Here is a 19,546-nt window from a genome sequence, read left to right on the forward strand (position 1 = left end):
GACTATCCTCCCCAGCACCCAGGCATCCCTCACTATCCTCCCCAGCACCCAGGCATCCCTCACTATCCTCCCCAGCACCCAGGCATCCCTCACTATCCTCCCCAGCACCCAGGCATCCCTCACTATCCTCCCCAGCACCCAGGCATCCCTCACTATCCTCCCCAGCACCCAGGCATCCCTCACTATCCTCCCCAGCACCCAGGCATCCCTCACTATCCTCCCCAGCACCCAGGCATCCCTCACTATCCTCCCCAGCACCCAGGCATCCCTCACTATCCTCCCCAGCACCCAGGCATCCCTCACTATCCTCCCCAGCACCCAGGCATCTCTCACTCTCCTCCCCAGCACCCAGGCATCCCTCACTATCCTCCCCAGCACCCAGGCATCCCTCACTATCCTCCCCAGCACCCAGGCATCCATCGGCATTTCTCTGCTGAAAAGACTCTTCTGTTTGCTGGCCCTCATGAGAAAAACCCATGTCAACTCAAGCTGCCCATATCTTCCACCTTCACAGAATGTCAGTCCATAGGAAACATGCATGCACCTTGTGTCCTGACCTTCAAATTATCCTCAAGTTTTTAAATCAAGCATCTCCTCTTGGCTCACTGTTGGAAGCTATCTAAAATTGTTCTTTAGGGTTCCCACATGGGAGTCAGTCACAAAAATTCAAGAAATCGTTAGGCAAAGTCACACTCTTTCGAAGAGAAGATCCCCCAAACTCCTCTAACATTTCCGTGCTGTCACAGCCTTTCAAGCCTCACTCGTTCATAGGTGGAAGTGGTGAGGCCAGGCTAGAAGCACACAGTCTCTTCCGTTTAGTTTTATTTTAAAACAATGCATCTGTCTGAAGAGATGGCTCATTGGTAGTTAAGAGCACTGGCTGTTCTTGCTGAGGACCCAGTTGCAATTCTTAGTACCCACATGGTGACTAACAACCACCTATAACCCCAGATCCAAGGGATCTGATGCCCTCTTCTGATCTCTGCAGACACTACACAACATGGGTACACTTACATACATGCAGACATAACACTTATACACATAAGAAAATGCATCTGCTGTTTTCCTTCCTCAGCAAAAGTAGAGATAAAATTCCCATGTGGTTCCTACTCGTGTTTAAAAAATTATGTGATGATTGTTTTGATAAACTAGTATTAGTAAGAGAAAAGGGTAGCATCTTTTTACAGTACAATTTGATGACTGCAGGGACACTGGGGCTTCATAAACACATAGAAGGTTTTCATAACCTCCTTAGCTAACACTTAGCACATACAGGGTGGTACACTACATATTCCATAAATACTCAGAGCCGTGCAAGTTTAAGGCAGAGCCTGCAGAGTGAGACATATTGAGATTGGATTATTGAGTCTGACACTGCTGGTTGGTGGTCTCAGTTCTCACAATGTGTATTAGCTTTCTCAGCTTGACTCTTTCCTCATATGGAAAATTAGGGAAATCACCAATGCCTCCTAAGGATGAAGTAACATCAGTATGGAAAGTCTGCTTTCTGACCAATGTTGGACACTTTCTTATAAATGAGACAATAATAAGACCAAGAGACAGTATTTGGTTAAATTCTTACACATTATCAGCTGGAAACAGTTTAGAAACCTTTCTCTGGGAATTATGCTTCAATGCATCATTCTGTCTTATTTTTCATGGAACCTCGTTGTCATTTGTTTCATCATTTTGCAGAATTAATTAGATATTTCCTGTTGAGTTGCCCAATCTGTCCATCAAGCTCATTTAATTTATATCTTAATTGTATCATTTGATAGTTAAGTGTTTGAGGAAATCTCACTTTTGAGGGAGGTGATAAAGTTTTTAAACATTAAAGGGTCACACTAGCAAAATGACTCAAACTGTTTAAATCGCTGTTCTTCGAAGTCATGATGGTGCATCCTCCACTCTCAAAATGCAAGGAAACAATGAAGCCTTCATTTTAAAAGCCACAGAGCAGAGCCTGCCTGTGAGCCATGCTGCTTGGAAGGTGAAACAGGAGGACTGCATGGTTAGGGCCTGACAACCGTAATTCAAGACCAGTCTGAGCAACTAGTGAGCACTTGTCTCAAAATAAACCATAAGGGCTGGAGAAATGGTCCAGTGGTTAAGAGCTCTTACTGTTCTTCTAGAGGACTTTCCAGAGTACTGGTTCAGTTCCCAGTACCCATGTTGGGTGGCTTACAACTGCCTGTAACTGCAGCTTCACATATCTGATATCTTCTAGCTTCTCTGGGTACCCACACTCTTATGTGTGTGTGTGTGTGTGTGTGTGTGTGTGTGTGTGTGTGTGTATATCTATATATTCCTGTATATCTATATATTCCTGTATATATATATTCCTGTATATATATATTCCTGTATACATATATTCCTATATATATATTCCTGTATATCTATATATTCCTGTATATATATATTCCTCTCTCTCTCTATATATATTCCTGTATATATATATATTCCTGTATATATATATATTCCTGTATATATATATATTCCTGTATATATATATATTCCTGTATATATATATATTCCTGTATATATATATATTCCTGTATATATATATATTCCTGTATATATATATATTCCTGTATATATATATATTCCTGTATATATATATATTCCTGTATATATATATATTCCTGTATATATATATATTCCTGTATATATATATATTCCTGTATATATATATATTCCTGTATATATATATATTCCTGTATATATATATATTCCTGTATATATATATATTCCTGTATATATATATATTCCTGTATATATATATATTCCTGTATATATATATATTCCTGTATATATATATATTCCTGTATATATATATATTCCTGTATATATATATATTCCTGTATATATATATATTCCTGTATATATATATATTCCTGTATATATATATATTCCTGTATATATATATATTCCTGTATATATATATATTCCTGTATATATATTCCTGTATATATATGTATATATATTTCTGTATATATATTCCTATATATTATATATATATGCATAATTCAATAAAATAATCTTTTAAAAAAGTAAAAAGAGAGTTGTGGCTATAGTTCAATGGTAGGGCACTTGCCTAGTATACACATGGCCTTCCCAGCATTGAAAAAAATAAACAAAAATCTGCAGCAATTCTCCCACCAGGTGCCTTCACTCCACCTAGGAGAACACACACAGTTTGTGAGGTCACTTTGCAGTATGGGTGCTTCTGTCCAATACTACACAGCAACACAGTTTATGCAGCCATGGGGAAGCATAGGGTTACAAAAGACCTGTAAGTCCAGGGATGGGAGAGATGGCTCAGTAGTTAAGAACACTGGCTACTCTTGCAGAGGACATGGGTTTGGTTCCCAGCACCCATATGGCAGCTAACAGTCATCTGTAACTCCAGTTCCAGGAGATCTGACGCACTCCTCTATCTTTCCGGGCATTGCAGGACATGGGTGCATGTACAGGAAAAGAATTCAGACACATAAAATAAAACTAACTAAATAAATCAAAATGCCTATAAATCCAAATTAGGAGTCGCTGATTGACTGATTGGCTGAGTGTGTGTATGGGTTTGTGTGTGCACATGTGCATGTGGAGACCAGACATTGATGTTGGGTGTCTTCCTCAGTCACTCTCCAACTTACTTTTTGAGACAGTGCCTCTCCCTAAACCTGGAACTTGACAATTCAGCTAGTCTGGCTGGCCAGTGGACTCCAGGGGTCCTCCTGTCTCTGCACCCCCAGCACTGAGATTACAGATGTGCACACAGTGCCTGGCTTCTATGGGTGCTGGAGATCCAGATCCAAGCCTGGCACTTGCACAGCCAGAAATTTACCCACCGAGCCAGCTCCCAAGCTCCATTCACTAGCTTTGATTCACCTATCTGTTCATCCATTCAGTCAGAGCTGGGTAGCAGCAAGCCCTAGTGGAAAGGGTTTGGATTTGAAGTCGACAGAGCTGCATTTTAATCTGAGCTGCATATTCACAACAGGATATTGTTTTCCATTCTGTGCCTTGCTTTCCTTTTCTGAAAACTGATATACTAACTTCTTCAGCAATGCTAAGAGGACCAGGTGTGTCAGGGCTCCTGTCATAGTGATTACCACTCCTTGGGAAGTTTGAAAAACTACTGAAAACTTTGAGAATAAGGAGAGTCTAGGCACCCTCACCATCACTAATGTTTTGAAATGTAGAATACATGTTCGTCTACCTTAGAAAAATAACCCTGCCCTAAATTATTGCTGTGGAAAGTTCCAGTGAAAATAATCATATTGAAAATCAGGGTAGTCTCACCTCACACATCAGTACATCGGTATGAAATGTTGACACAATTATGTACTGAACCTTCCAGAATCTACTGTAGAAATGAAGAGAACTGGACGTGGTGATCACACACAGCTAACATAGTAGAACTTGGGAAACTGAGCCTTGGGGAACCAACCTGGGGTTACATAAGAAAATGGTGTCTCAAAAAGGAGGGTGACTACCTATAGCTCTGTTTGAAGTTTAGTAAGAATCGTTTGTTACTTGGGAAATACTTTCTACCACCAAGAGTGTCAGTACTGGCATTGGAGTAATCAATAAAGTACTTGTAATCAGTCTACATCTTTAGACCACATGTTCATAGTCATTTTGCATACATGAATATGTAAGTTTATTCTGCATTTTTAAATGCTAAATAAGAAGCTGGAGAGATGGTTTAGCAGTTAAGAAGGAGTTTTGCTGTTTCAGAGAGCCTGCGTTCAGTTCCTAGTAACCACGCCAGACAGCTCAAAACTCCAGCTCCAGGGGACCTGACACCATCTTCCGGTCTCCTTGAGCACCTGCCTAAGTACACACACACATACTCTTAAGAAGAAAAGCAAATCTTTTTTAAAAATGCTTAAGTATAAGGTCAAAATGCCAAATAATATTGTTAGACTTTTAAAATAGATTTTTATCTCCATATTTATGACCACAAGTGAAGTGGACATTTTTATACCCAAAATGGATGGAAATGTGTGTGTGTGTGTGTGTGTGTGTGTATCACTTCTAAGATATAAAAATGATTTGAGAAAGATGATCATGACTGATATATTGAAGGTAATTTTGGATCTCAAGAAAAAAAGATTTCACTACTTCTAAGAAAAAAAATCAATAGGACAGTAATGTAAAATATGTCAAGCTATGCAATACTACAGAAAAATGTTCTGACTGGATGAATGAATTATTATTAACAGAAAGGTAGGAAGAAAATGAAAATGGAATTTTTTTTCTTTTTCACTAATCAACACCCATGTTTGAGAAGAACTCTTAAGCAAAACAGAATTCAAATACAGCTGTGTGTGTATGACAGTTAAACAACGTGTACAACACCATAACTAATGTCTTGGGCAATACTGAGTGTTACAGTTTGATTGTGCTAAGTTAGCAAAAAATAAAATGCCACAAATGAAATGCTATTTTCAAAATCACAGATATAAAGAAGTTGCATTTTCCTAAAACCTGTGTTCATCAAAGAGTTCATTTAGATGAAACCATGAATTTGCAGGTAAGTGAATGGAACTAGAAACCATTATACTAAGTGAAGTAACGATGTATGTTCTTCCTCGTCTGTGGATCCTAGCACCAAATCCTTATTTGTAAGTATATATCTGGATGTAACTGCAGGAACATGGAGAATTGAAAGGAACCAGGGAGGTAAAGGGAAAGAAGAAAGAACAGTAGGAGATAGGTGTTACTAAGGGAGAAATGGGTAAAATGCGGGTATTTAAATGGAAGGGGAAGAGAGACAGCTATACTATGGGAATAAAGGGGAAGAAGGAGCTCAAGAGAGGTGGGATCATAGGAGACAGGTATTATCAAGGAAGAAATGGGAAAAAGGGGAGGGCATGGAGGGAGTATTAGAGAGAGAGAGAGAGAGAGAGAGAGAGAGAGAGGAGATAAATAAATAATGCCTAGCTCATGTAAAAATACAGAGGGAATTATATTAGTCCAGACACCTACAATATCTCTACATAAGTTCATGTATACAGCTGAAGGCTACATAACAGGAAACACTACCAGATAGGAGAAACCATTCTTTGAGTTGTTGGCCAGGGTAGTCCAACAGACTCCCAAAATTACACAGGCTATTGCCACAGTCCTTTATTGCCTCACAGACCTTGAAGGTAAGACCCTATTGCTGAAGACAGGACATACTTCAGAAACAGGATTTTGAGTAATGGAGCTGGAACTGACCTGAAAGCCACCTAATTGGACTTAAAGTCCACTCAGTGAGAGGAACCTCATGTGTGGTTCTGTAAGTATTACCAAATACACATGACTGGGGAGGTCATAGATCTTAGAGGAAACCTCAAGACTGTCACATCTCTAGACAAACGTAATTTCTTACTATGTACAAAATATGTATCCTTATATATACAGACAAGTATCCCAGTCATTACCCATCAAAGAAACTTTGATTGTTACAGAGTTCTACAACTGATCATACACAGGGATTGTTTGTGGCTTGCCCAAGCCTAAGTGGCACATCTACAATGCAACTTCTATACCTAAGGCTCAGAGAACATAGAACAACAGGTAAAAAGAACACTAATGCATCTCTCAGTTCTCATCAATGAAGCTCCTTCATGCAGCAGAGGGCCAGGAGCACAAAAGGTCACAAATGGCCAAGTGTAGAGAATAAGAGTGGGCAGAGTGTGGGTCCTTGGACAGGGATCCTATATTAAACTCCACCCATCCAGGGCTCAGGAACAATTGTGGAAGAGGGGGCAGAAAAATTGTAAGGAGGTACATGAATACATGGAAATAGAGTCCTGCAGGCTCCTGGGATCTTGCTCATATGAACCTACAACAATACACAAGAACCATGCAAACTCAAGCAGATAAAAATCCAGCACAGAACTGCGGAAATGGGCAGTAGGCCCAATCTTTGTAGAAGAATTATTGGCAGTAGAAGAATTATTAGTGCTAGGTGAGGAAGAGCTGATCTTTTTAAAGGGAGGGACTCTAAATAGGCTGACTAGACCTCAGTGGATGAGCTTGTACTCAGGGATATCTGGGGATACTAACTTGACATGATAGGCCTTAACACAAATGACAGAATGCATGAAATCCAGTGTGTGTGTGTGTGTGTGTGTGTGTGTGTGTGTGTGTGTGTGTTATGGGAGGGTATCAATGGGGAAGGGGGTATAAAGATGATTAAGATGTTCTGAATGAAATATGCCATTTCAGAGCCATGTCTGTTGGCCAGGTGTGGTGGCACACACCTTTAATCCCAGCACTCAGAAGGCAGAGGCAGGTGGATTGTTGTTTGATCCAGTCCAGCTTGGTCTACATAGCAAGTTCCAGGCCAGCTGAAGCTACAGGGAGATGCTGTCAAGAAGGAAAGAAAGAAGAAAGAAAGAAAGAAAGAAAGAAAGAAAGAAAGAAAGAAAGAAAGAAAGAAAGAAAGAAAGAAAGAAAGAAGGGAGGGAAAGGAAGGAAGGAAAGAAGGGAGGGAGGGAGAGAGAGAGAGAGAGAGAAAGAAAGAAAGAAAGAAAGAAAGAAAGAAAGAAAGAAAGAAAGAAAGAAAGGGAATTTAAAGAATTGATTTAAGAGCCTGGAGAGATGGCTCAGTTGTTAAGACTGTGTTCTGCCCTTACAAAAGATTAGAGTTTCATGTCTATCACCCATGTTGGGTAGCTCACAACTACCTGTAACTCCAACTTCAGGGGATCCAACACCCTCTTCTGGCCTCTTCAGATACCTAAACATAAGTGACATACATACACAGACATAGACAAATTTAAATTTTAAATGAAAAATTGATTTAAAGATCACTATAAGATTGTTAATACGTCAAAATGTGCCAAAGAACAGGTTAATCTTTGGCAGGAAGTTAAATAACTAAAAAATACAAGAGATTTTCAAACTAAAATACCTTTTCATTGGTATAGTAAGAAAAGATTTTTATATTTAAATTTTTCGCACCCACTCATTTGGAAAGAAACAAAGTTACTTATTTAGACTCACTGCTAACTGTGCATTTTGCTAAAGTTGGTTTTAGTGTAGGAGATGGTTACTAAAAACAGCACAGAACCCATTGCACCATCTAAGGGGAGTTTTAAGACTCCTTTTAACAGATGGGGATTAAAATAATTTCAAGTTACTGGAAATACACAGAAGACAGGATCCCATGAACTGGCGTCATCAATGAGCTTCCTCAAAGGCATTCCCCACTGTTTGTGTCTTATATGTAATGCACATACAGCTGTGTGGCTCCCTGCTGGGGTGTATGTTGTGAAAAGTACAAGCTGAATTGAATTGATTCCATTCTAGCCCTGGGCCTCTGGCACACTTTCCTCACAGACTCTGACTGAACTGTTTGCTTTCTTCAATCCCATGTCACACATGTGAACAGACATGTGAACACAAAATAGGACAAATAAAAAGAATACACTTAGGCCTATTTTAATCAACGTGAAGACACCAAAGACAAATGAAACCTGGAAGGAAATAAAATAACTCACAAAGAAAGAAAGATAAGATTTAGAGCAGAGCCCTCATCAAAGACCCATCAGCAAGGGCTGAAAGAACTGAACAGCTTTGCTCTTTCTCTTTAGAATCCTATAATTCTGCAACCAAAAAAAGTGTTTTCTGGAAGTGCACGGGTATGTGCCATCAGCAACGTGAAAGAAGACAGATTCCCAGCTTTGGTCTCCTCACAAAAATGCCAACTTAGCAGCTATTTGAGGATGAACACCTTGGGGGCTGGAGGTCAAAGCACCCTGGTAGAGAGTAGATGGTGCGTGTGGGAAGGGAGGTGATGGCTACACTTTGCCTCCTCTCCCCCAGGTGGCACTACCTCATACTGAGAAGAATACTGTGGAAGGCCAGTTTTTCGAGTGAGGGAAGGAAAGCTTGAAGCAGATAGACATATACCTTTCCTGAGTAGGATGTACCTGAATGTTCCACTTCTGTCCAATATCATTGTGGAGCCCCAGTGAATTGATATGTCTAGACTACTATCCAGGGCCAGCCAGGAACAAAGATGCACAGTGGCTGGTGTTCCCTGTGTCACAGGATTCTGTACCCCTTAGTGTCCATACCCAAGTAGGACCCCCTCTAGAAGCCTTACTATACAAAGGAGATATCCCAACCCACCCATTCTGACCATGGAGTTCTTCTGACTGGCGCTATCCACCTGCAGAAGCTGACCAATGACTTCACCCAATTGCAGAGCCAAGCAACAAGACATCCAGCATGAGGTCACTGCCAGCAGCCCTGTCTACCTACAGGTTCTGTCAGATGGTGTGCACAGAACTCCAGGGTGGTCAATTGCTACTAACCGTTCCCTCTGGAGCCAGTCTGTTCAGGTTGGAAGATGTGACAACTTCCTGACCTGTGAGACAGAAATGCAAGCATATAGAGATCAGGAAGGATTGGCGAAAGATGACACCACTGAAGTAAGTGAACAGAGCCCACGCTACTGATCCCTAAAACAATGGAGAGCTTTGAACCACCTAACAAAGAATTCAAATCCCATCAGTTTCCCTGATCCATGTTTTACATTCTGTGGTTCCAATTCCGAAAATATTAAGGGGACTATTCCTCTTACCTATCTTGGGTTCATCATTTTTTGTCAACCAAATAATTAGAAATCAGGAAAAATCTCAAACATAGCAGAGACTTTATTTAGAAAGAATGAAGAATCACACAGCCAGAGAGAGAGAGAGAGAGAGAGAGAGAGAGAGAGAGAGAGAGAGAGAGAAACAAAGTTCTCTACAAATGGAAACCAAAAATCCAGACACTGCCCTCCACTCTGTACTCCATGTCTGGGGAAGACCTGGATTTAAATAGTTCTCCCCCCTAATTTTGGATTGGTTAACTTAAAGAAGACTGATATGCTTATGGCTTCAAATGAAGCATCATGGTCTGGCCTCAAGTTGACCTTAACTGGTTTGGACTAGTTGGTTGGAAAGAGAATCTTGCTGGATAGAAGGGGAGCCAGCAGGCTTTTGTTTTAGAGCAAGAAGATGATGAAAGGGTGCTGTCTTTATTATTCCTCAGTGACCCTGTTTGTTTATCAAGAATTTAGTCCCTTACAAAGTGAAAATGTGGTATATGCTATGTACTAACGTTCCTACATGTTTCTGTGTGGTTTTTTTTTTTATTTGTAAATTTATGTCAGTAGATATATTTCATTACATCCATGTGTCTCAATGTGTTCCTGTATTCACCTATTGAGGGATACCCTGGTTTCTTCCAATTTGAGGCATTTGAATAAAAATTGCTAAAAATCTTTGTATCCATCATTATGATATGAACTTAAAAAATATCATTAGTTTTCAATGGTCGTTATTAAAATTGCCAGTTCATTTCTCTAAGCATTTGAAGATAAGTACAAAGAGGGGCCATTGAGATGGGTCAGTAGGTAAGGCACTATCCACCTAAGCCTGATGAGCCAAGTTTGATCCCTGGATCCTGCATACAACGTTGGATGTGGTAGTGTTCATCTGTAATCCCAGTGGGAAAATCAAACATCTGAGAAGCCAAGCACCTCACCCAGAGAGTTGGAGTGTTCACAACTTTATTTCACATGCTCTGTGCCCCATGAGCTAATGCTCTGGAATTCTGGGCGACTCCCAGTTCCGTTTGAGGTTTTTGTAGAGTTTTACATGTCATTGTTTAGCAACCATTTCATTGGTGGGTTTAAACGATGATTTCCTATAATTTACAACTTAGTTACCTATATGTCATAAGATAGGCATAAGAAAACTTCAGGAAATTCTTTTCATGGTTAAACAGTTAAAAGTTGACTAAAAAGGCAGACTTACTAGAAGCTACTTAAATATTCTTACAACGGATTTTAGTGAACAGTATGATTATAATCAGGGGACCTACCAGATTATTGTGGTGTTCCTAGCTTCCTGAGTTTTCCATGTTACTTCTTCTATCAACTTATGGTTAAGCATTTACTAAGTAAAGAAGTACATGGCAGTTACTATGTCCTAAAACACAGAGAGTAATATAAAATAAAGCAAGAGAAACTGGACATGCTAATCAAATCATGTGGCGAACAATATTTCAAGCATAGATTATACATTGTTGCTCTTCACCAGCATTCTTCTATGGAGAGATGGGAGGTGAAGACAGAGGAATTACCCTGAAGCTAACAGACCAACTGGCCTGGAGTCACAGTCCAGCAGAGAAACCCTGGAAAGAGGCGTGCTTTCTGTTCTCAAACATGTGTTGGTGTGTTTCCTGTCCCTTCTGTCCTCATTTAAACTTTATGTACAAAATCTGCAGTGTGACCATCCTCCCAGGGGACCTGGCCTCCAGCATCGTGGCCTTGCTGCCCATGTCCCAGCTCACTTTGTGTGTCTGGGATGCTCTTCTGTGGTCTGGGTTTAGAGACTGCTCCATCTGCATCTATTTCCTTTATTAATAGTAAACAGGGTAAGGAGTCCTCATGCTCCATGGCCCTGGGGTGGTTTCTGAATTTCTGCTGACCTGTGCATTCTCAGTGTTAAATACCAAATGTGCCCTTCATTCTGCACTGTGAAGGACGCTCCTATCTGCTAGCACCACACCTCTGCGGTTCCTACTCACCAAGTGGCACATATAGGACTCTGGTGGCAGTGATGGTCTTCGCCCCATTGGTGGCCAAGCACTGGTAGTAGCCGGTGTCCGTCATATCCGAGTCTTGGACCTGCACCTGAGAGCCATGATACTTGAGGCATTTGATGACCCTCCTTGTAAGACTCCCCTAGCTGTCTCCCTAATCTCCATCTTCCTGGTCCTTCTTACTGCTAACCTGCTCTGCAGCCTGCCTCTCCAGTTTCTCTCTTCGCAGGCAGTACTTCTCATTTCTAGAAGGTCTGTTTGGTTCCATTTCAGATCCACTACCTTTTCTTCTGTGTGGTTTTCATTCCCACCTTTTTCTTTATTCCCCGGCTTCACTGTTCACTGGCTCAGCACTCATCCTGTGCCTCTCTGTGTACTTCGTGATTTTTTTCATTGTATGATGGCTTTTCTGTGGAAATTCCTTGAAAACTGGGTTCCTCGAAAAGGCAGTGCCAAAATTTATTTTAACTGTCTTACTCCAGATTCCTCACAACATCTTGTCCACATGAATCTGGATCCCAGAGCTGCCGGCTCGTTTGCCTCTTCATGGGGAAGGCTTTTCAGACCATAAGATCAAGGAAACTCTTCTCACCTGCCAGGAGTGGGAACTCCATAGAACAGCAGCTCTTATTATTGTATGGGAGGCTTGTCCACAATGCTTTACTTCTGTGGATCTCATGGGTCCCTCCCCTCTGGCTTGATGTGAAAACAAAAGCTACTGATAAATGTGGAGCAGTGGAGCAGTTTCTATAGTAATAACAAGATTTCATAGGCCTTGCATATAAATTACTCCATTTTCTTAAAATCAAACTTGATTTTTATTCTAACCCATGTTTTCTACTTATTAGAAACTTACTGTATCTTATTCCAAGTGATACTGGTTAGTTTTGTCAACTTGACACAAACTAGTCATCTGGGAAGAGGGAGCCCCAACTGAGGATTGATCTATGAGGCACTTTCATAATTGCTAACTGATGTAGAATGGTCCAGCCCACTGCAGGTGGTGCCACCCCTAGCTAGGTAGGTGGGCCTGGGCTGTATAAGAAGGTAGCTGAGAATCAGGGGAAGCAAGCCAGTAAGCAACATTCCTCCATGGTCTCTGCTTTAGTTTCTGCATCCAGGTTCCGGCCTTGGCTTCCTTTGATAATAGACTGTAACTGGGAAGCTTAAGCCAAACAGACCTTTCCTCTCCCAAGTTGTTTTTTGTCAGAATCTTTTTTATGCTAATTAAATTTATTTATTTATTTATTTTGAAAATCCTAACCAGTTTATTGGACTTGCTAACAGAGCATAGGATAGGGGTTTATTTACAGAAGAGTTGGCACCCCCCTCCACCCCGATTTACAGCTGCACTGGAAAGTCCACACTCAAATATAGATCATGTGACTTCCACACAAAATGGAGAGAGAGGTGCTTCATGGCATTCTGGGGCTTATATATTCTTAGCCCCTCCCCCACATGCAGCTAAGGTCGATTGATTAGGTGGGAGGGATAACTGATTCCTCCCTGGACTCCTTGATGAGCTTGGGAAGGAGGTATGACTATAGCTTGTAGGCATAGTGATTGGGGACTCTTCCAGGTAACACTCCACTGTTTCCTGAATCTTTTGTCACAGCATCAGAAACCAAACTGGAACACAAGTGAATCAGAAACTTTAAGGTACTTGCTTGTCAGTCAGGATTTCCTATTCCTGCGTGCTCTCTACCATGGCATCCACATTCTTGAGCTGTTCCCAGAGCTTTGACTTGTACACTTTCAGCTGCTCTTAGGCCAGGACACCCATGTCCCACTGGTGGCTGTCCTTCTGCCTGCACTGTGTGCTGTTTGCAGTGTCCCACATGGTGACCCTGTGTCCAACCATGGTGGAGTCAGTATCCAACCCTCTGCCACAGACCAATTTTTGTTGTGGACCTAGGAAAACCAGGCTGATCCTCAAGGCTGTACAGGTAGAAAGTGGCCTCTGCCTTGGCAGCCAAGGGCTGTTACTGTTAATTTTTTCCTTTCTCTTTCTGGCTCCTGAGCAATTATTCCATCTCTCCTGCAAGTTCGCAAAAGCATCTACATCCTTCACTAATATTTTACCTGGCATGTGTATGTTACCGGCCTGAGAGAGCTGCCAAGTTAGCTTGGCCCACCACTTTCCCCATCATCAGTTCTCCTAAGGCCAAAGATGAAAGCTAGACAGCAGGCTCCCTGGGGATTGTGTGCACTATCCTGCTTCCCCTGGGGGTTTAATTACAGCCAGCTGGTCAACCTCTTGGCTGCAGTTCCGTGATGTACAAAATATGGGGTTTACACTAATCATTTTCTAAGCTCTCCATCAGCTAAAAAAATTCCCTTTGAGCAGCCCTAAACCTCTCCAGACAACTGACCAGGCAGGGCTGACTGAGAATGTCACTAAAGTGGATCCAGCCCTCACTGCACAGTTAGGAATAGAAATCTTCCTTTCAGTTTATGTAAATGAGTCCCCCTTCTGAGTAGTGAAGCAACTTTAATAGCTGAAGCAAAGTGCTTTGCCTCTTCAGGGGCCTGGGTCAGTTGCGTGCAGGGGCCATTAAAAGACCCCAGGGGGAAACATAGCAGAATTCCATCACCAGGCAACAGCACCCTTCTGCCCAATCTCATGCAGATCAATGATTAATAATATAGGACTGGCTTATTGACCAGGCCAAGCTGAGGGTATAGGAAGGAGATAAAGAAAGTCTTAAGTGCTTGGGGTCACAAGGTCATGGGGCTTTGATTGGTGGGAAGCAAAAGAGACTAATTTCCTGGAAGGGCAAGTGAGAGGGGGACCCTGGGGGCTGAAGGATATAAAGCTGCCATCCCCAGGGGAAATATTTACAGGTCGGTAAAACAGCCAGAGGGGGGAACAGGGGCCTGAGATCAGGCTTCCTCACTTGCATCGTCCAGCAGTCTGCACAGACACCTCTGCAGAAAACACATGGACCCTTCCTTACACACAAAAGCCCCGGTCAACCCATCTGGCATCACATGCTAAGAGAAACCTGAGCCTCCTTCTCCCAGCGGCTATCAACAATTGCCGATAGTTTTTCAACTAGGGGGCTTCTGGCCCCCTCTCCCTCTGGGTATTCTGTCTGGATTGGGCTTGTGCAGGTTTTGTGCAGTGATTAATAATTTTTGATACGTTACTGATATAGATCACATAGAAGGGGAAAATGGTACTTGCTTTTATTTTACATTCCCGTATAGCACTAAGGATGACCTTGAACTGCCGGCCCAGGAGTACTCACTTTTACAACGGTCATGTGCTCACCTTCCCCAGAGACCATTCTGCCTTCTTCTTTGAGTTGCTGCCGCCTGTTGTCATCTGAACCTTCAGGACTCTCTTCTGGCAGGCCATAGCTAGTGGTAACCAGCTCTAATCTGTGTGGTTTCAGAAATGAATGCGTGTCTCTCCAGATCCTTGTTGAAACATCCACCCAGTACAACAGTATTAAGAGGTAGAACCTTTTTTTAAAGAGGTAGAACTTTAAAAAAATACATATTTTATTCATTATTTTTATTTTATGTGTATGCGTGTATTGCCTGCATGTAGGCAAGTGCACCCAGGTTGTGTAATGCCTGAGGAGGACAGAAGAGGCTGTTGAATCCCATGGAACTGGAGTTACAGACAGTTGTTAGCTGCCATGTGGGTGCTGGGATTTGAATCTGGGTCTTCTGCAAGAACAGTGTTCTAAACCACTGAGCCATCTCTCCGGCCCCAAGAGGTAGAACTTTTAAAGAGTGACAAGGTCTTGGGTTTCAGTCATGACAGAAGGCATTGCCTTTAAAAAAGGGGTTTGAAATACTGAATTCAGTCCTTCCCTTGACCATGTGGGGACAGAGAGTGTCATGTTAGAGAGGGAAATCAGCTCTCATTCCACTTTACATGTCTTGGAACTTTGGTCTTGACTTCACTACCTCCAATAAAACAAGAAGTAAATTCTTGTGATTTATAAATTACCCAAACTAAGGAATTTTGTTAGAGAGCAGGAAGGCAGAGTTCCATCTCCCATGCCTATAGGAAGGACATTTTTTATGTCTATGGGACTCTGGGTCAGCAGGGTTTTGTTGATCCTTTAAATATATCAACAACTGTCTTTTGGGATCCAAGGTTTCTGATACAAATCTTAGAAGGAATTTGTGATGAAGCTTTCCTTCTCTCAGGCCCTTGGATGTTTATCACAGGCCCCGGGGTGTCGGTGGGGACGGGACAAAACATTTTGTTACATCACCACAGTGTCGATCAGGGGCTACTATCCTTTAAATTCATCAATATGAGTTCAAAGCAAAAGGAGTTGACCCTTTCGATTTGAACTCATATTGATGAATTTAAAGCTGACCCTGAGTAAAGAGATGATGTTTATTACAGAATGTGGGGCCTTTGGGAAAAGGCCACTGAAGCACCTTATATGCGCCCCCCAACCCGCTGACTATTTAACACCAATGTCCATAACCCAGGGAACCACACACCTTCCTGAGTTTGTTGTCATTGTTACCATTGTTTTCATTGTTATTAAAGCGGAAAAGGTCCTTGTTATAGATTGGTGTTAAATGTCCCACAATGTATCAAATATTTGAACCCTGGATCCCTAGTAAGCACCACTGTTTTAGGAAGTTGGGGAACTTTTGGAAGGTGCAGCCCACACACTGGTATTTCCTGCATGGGAGGCATGGGAAATTGTCAATGTGATGTAAGCAGTTGCCTCACATCCCTGCTGCCCAAGCCACCAGCTGACCCTTCCCTGGCCTCTGAAAACCTGAGACAAAATAAACCTTCCTCTCTTAAGGTGCTTCCTGTCAAGTATTGGTCAAATCTATGAGAAAGGTAACTAGTAAGGTTTTTGGTAACAGAGACAAATGACTGTGAGTTATTTGGTCTATTTCTTACTGTGGCCTCACAAGGAGCCATTGTGAGGAATTACAGATAGCTATCCATATGAGGCACTGGCTGAGGCTGCTTTTTGTCCTTACACTGCAGCAAAGCTGTTGGTTAGAGAGCAGTTGGACTCAGACACTGGTTCTGAGAGACTTGGGCTTTCGCTGTCCCTGGAACTTGGACATTGCAGTCTGTTAGCTTCATTTTGGGTGTTCGGGTTTTCACTTTCATTTGTATGTTTATTGGTTTTGCTCTGGGGTTTGATTTGTACTTATGTGTTCATTTTTTTCCCTGTTAATTACTCTCCATTTTTTTCTTTTTTATATTTTATTATTTTTATTTATTTTTTATTTTTATGTGTATGAGTGTATTGCCTACATGTATTTTATTTTTAAATGTTTTTTCTTCTTTCTTTATGTGTATGAATGTTATACCTGCATGTATGTAAGCACGCCTGTGTCATGGAGTGCCTGAGGAGGACAGAGGGGGCATCAGATCCCTTGGAACCGGAGTTACAGACAGTTGTTAGCTGCCTTGTGGGTGCTGGGATTCGAGCCCAGGTCTTCTGCACGAGCAGACAGTGCTTTTAACTGCTGAGCCATCTCTCCTTCCCCCTGTTTGCCATTTTAAAACTTTGGTTTCTTTTTTTTTCAGTGTAAAATTTGTGTTAGTAAATATCAATTATGCAAAATAAAGAATTTCATTATGATATTTGCATCCATGCATATAGTGAACTTTGGTCAAGTCTACCTGCATTCCTACACTCCCCATCCCTTTCCATGTGCCTAAAAGTCTCCCTTCTTACATTAAGTCCCCATCTGCCTGTCCATGCCACTTGTTAGACAAAACTTTTCTCTGTGGAGCCGACTCCTAACATGTTTTCCAGTTCTATCTATTTTCCTAAAAATGACATAATTCCATTGTCTATGGCACTATGGGACACCTTCCATTCTGTTTACACACTTGTTGTTACTGAGTTGTGTGTGTGGAATTACCCTAGTATTCCTCGCTGAACCCACCTCGATCATGAAGTGTGGTCTTTGTAATATGTTGAACTTGGTGTGAAGTATCTAGCACTCTCATAATGATTTTCATGTGTGTGTTCATCAAGGAAATGACTTTACACTTTTCTTATTGTCTTTATACGGTTTGATATCATAGTAACACTGGTTTTGTAGAATGAATTTGGAAGTGTTCCTTCCCTATCTGTTTGATAGAATGGTTTCAGGAACACTGGTTTCGATTCTTCTTTAATAGCCAATAGGATTCATCAGTGAATCTGTGGCTGTTGGTCTGTTCTTTATCGGGAGATATTGTTATTACTACCATTTCAATCATGTTGGTCATTATTGCTCTCTTTAGATGATTTATATCAATCATTTTATTGCAATTTTGGTATTGGTAGCATAAGCCTAGATATTTAGCTATTTCGAGTTTGACAACTCACTGGAATATAAGTTATAGTTTTTATATTCCCTAGTGATCCTCTAGATTTTAGTGGTATCTGTTCTAATATCACATTATTTTGTCTTCAATTTATTAATTTGTGTCTTACCTTTCACGATTAATTTGTGTGAGGATTTGTCAACTTGTTTAGCCTGTAAAATAACCAGCTCTTTTTCCAGCTTTATGTTGCTCTTTTACTCTCCGTTCATTGATTTCATCTCTGATCTTTATTATATTTTTTCATCTACCACTTTGGGATTTGATTTGTTCTTGTTTTCCTATGACCTTTAAGTTCATAATTAGGTTACTTGAGAGATTTCTGATTTTATGATGTAGGAATTTATAGCTTACTATTTCTTTTAATCTAGTATTGTGTGATGGTGTAATCCCCCCAACATGAAGGTGGTGGCAATGAAGGACCAGCCTCTCTGATGAGGACTCAGAGATAAGTGCAAGACCTTAATGACTCTGGGCTGTGGCTCATTTGCAGAGGAGAAGCTGGCTTGCTACCTCCGTGTAGACACTCAGCTGGCTGTCAAGGTCATGGAGAAGAAAAAGAGCAAGGCCTCAGACTTCATCACTAAAGTGGATCTTATGAAATCCTTAGAGCACAGAAACGTCATTAAACCCTTTCACCTGATTGACACACCCAGCAAAGACTTACTTGGTCATGGAGAATGTGGCAGGGGGAGATATGGAGTACCTCATGGAGGCATTTGGCTGTATGAAGGAGGTGGAGGAATGCTCAGTTTTCTACCTGGCATTGGCAGTTAACTACCTCCACGAAAGACACTTTACACACTGACACAAAAAAACGTAGAAGATTCTGGTGACCATGGCAGGAAACACCAAACTGTGTGACTTCAGATTGATCACAAAAGTCATTGTTGGCAGAGTAGAGGAGGCCCATGGCCACCTTTCCTATTTAGCCCTGGGGATGTTGGAAGGCAGAAGCTATGAATCACTTCCACTGGATATGTGTTGCCTCAGCATTGAGTTTACTCAATGGCCTTCAGGTGCATACTGTACAAAACATCTACCCCTTCAAGTCTGGCTGATGATGGGTATTAACTCACATATCTCACCACATACGTCCAAAAACTTACACTGGCTACTTGTTCACGTGGATTCCTATGATAGGCCAGCTCATGGGGCATCCATGGCTGTGTCACAATGGATGGGTTCACCACCAGCCTCCATAGAAGCAGACCAAAGCATTTTAATCCCCAGAATTGTGGGAGCCATGATCACCATGAGATACATGCTCCATTAAATCATAGTCTGTAGGAAAGGGGAGGTTTAACGAGGTCACAGCAATGTGCACTACACTTACACATCAACAAAGTTGTGGGGACCACTGTCAGCAGCCCTGTGTTAAGATGAGCCCTGCAAATTCTCTCACCCTGCCTCTCCCCATAAGAAGAGCAAGAGTGAAACTGACCTTCCCACCCTCACCTCATCTGGAAAGTGTCAACATCAGAAGGATGATGAGAAAGAAGGAGGAAGAGTAGCAGGAGCAGTGGTTCAAGGTCATGGAGCACACCCTTAAAAGATTTAAGTGATGGACAGGAGAGGGCCCATAAAGATGTCTGTCTTTCTTTGTGTCTGACAGTACGACAGTGG

The sequence above is a fragment of the Nannospalax galili genome, unplaced genomic scaffold (assembly GCF_000622305.1).
Source record: "Nannospalax galili isolate Female #2095 unplaced genomic scaffold, S.galili_v1.0 scaffold762, whole genome shotgun sequence".
Lineage (NCBI taxonomy): Eukaryota > Metazoa > Chordata > Mammalia > Rodentia > Spalacidae > Nannospalax > Nannospalax galili.